This window comes from Galeopterus variegatus, unplaced genomic scaffold (genome assembly GCF_000696425.1).
Source record: "Galeopterus variegatus unplaced genomic scaffold, G_variegatus-3.0.2 Scaffold164, whole genome shotgun sequence".
Taxonomy (NCBI): domain Eukaryota; kingdom Metazoa; phylum Chordata; class Mammalia; order Dermoptera; family Cynocephalidae; genus Galeopterus; species Galeopterus variegatus.
In genome coordinates this window covers 882,276-883,786 of record NW_007726275.1, presented here as the reverse complement: position 1 = coordinate 883,786, position 1,511 = coordinate 882,276, and positions in this window count along the sequence as shown.

Below are 1,511 nucleotides of genomic sequence, written 5' to 3'. Positions count from 1 at the left end.
ATGGGATTGGAGTTCTGGCTGCTCGACTCCAAGCCCAGGGCTCTTTGCACTTCTTGGGGTGCTGAGTCCAATCCTAACTTTCTGGCTCTAACCCATCATACACTTGTCAGCTGCAGTGGGCTCCGAGGTACTTGGGGTACAGTGGGAAGACACTGGACTTGAAGTCAAGCAGTCCTGGATTCAACCCTAGCTCTGCCATTTAAAATTGTGGGACCTTGGAGCAATCCTCACCCACTTGCTGAGCCTCAGTTACCTCATCTCTGAGACCAAGGAAAGACTTGCAAGCTGTAAAGAGCTGTGCACCAGGGAGAAGGTGTAATGTCTCTGGCACCTTATCCAGATGTCACTTTTTGCTGAAAACAGGGCCAACTTTTCCTGGCAGCAACTGGAAACCCCTATTGCCTAAAGCATCCTCCAGATGTGGATGCTGCAGCCCCTGCCCAGGCAGTGAGCACTTGCCCCCTCTCATCTGCGAGCACTCACCACTCCCCAAGCTCGCTTGTGGTGGGTGGAATAATGACCCCCCCAAAGAGGTACCCATCCTAATTCCTGCAACTGTGGAACATGTGACATTATGAAGTAAAAAGGACTTTGTAGGTGTGATTAAATTAAGGATCTCGAGATGGAGAGATTATCCTAGGTTATCTGAGTGGGCCCAATGTCATCACAAGGGTCCTTATCAGAGGGAGGGGAGAGGGTCAGAGTGGGAGAAGGAGAGGTGACAGTGGAAACAGATTGGGGACGGAGATGTGCAGATGCTACGCTGCTAGCCTTGAAGATGGAGGCAGGGACCACAAGCCGAGGAGCGAGGCAGCCTACAGGAGCTGGAAAAGGCAAAGAAACAGATTCTCTCCTAGAGCCTCCAGAGGAACCAGTCCTGCTGACACCTTGATTTTAGAAGTACGGGGGCTGGCCAGTTAGCTCAATTGGTTAGAGTGCAGCCTTGTAACACCAAGGTCAAAGGGTTCAGTTCCCTGTATAGGCCAGCTGCAAAAAAAAAAAAAAAAAAGCTGACCTTCAGAAGTGTTTGAAAATTTCAAAAATAATAAATCTGTGTTGTTTTAAGCCACTAAGTTTGTAGTAATGAGTTGCAGTGGCCACAGGAAACCAGTACACCCCTCCAGGTGCTTTGCAGGTGTGTTCCCTTTGATCCTTGTCACAACAGTCTAAGGTGGGTACAATCAGCAATCTCCGTTCTACAGCCAAGGGAATTGTCACACAGAGAGATTGAGTAACTGGTCCAAGGTCACGCAGCAGGTAAGGGGAGCTAGGATTTGAACCCAGGCATCCTGGCAGCGGAGCTGCCATCTCTCAGCAGCTGTGCATCTTGGGCTTGCACATGGGTTGGTTCTATCTCTTGAAACCAGAATCCTGAATTTCTTAGGTTCTGGGCTCACTCTGGTCTGATGTCTCACATGCTTCATGATCTCTGGACGGGGTGGAGGTAGGTGGGTGGGAGTGGGGGTGGGGAGTGGGGTGGGTGGTCTCACTGAGGCTCCTGCTGGGTGGCA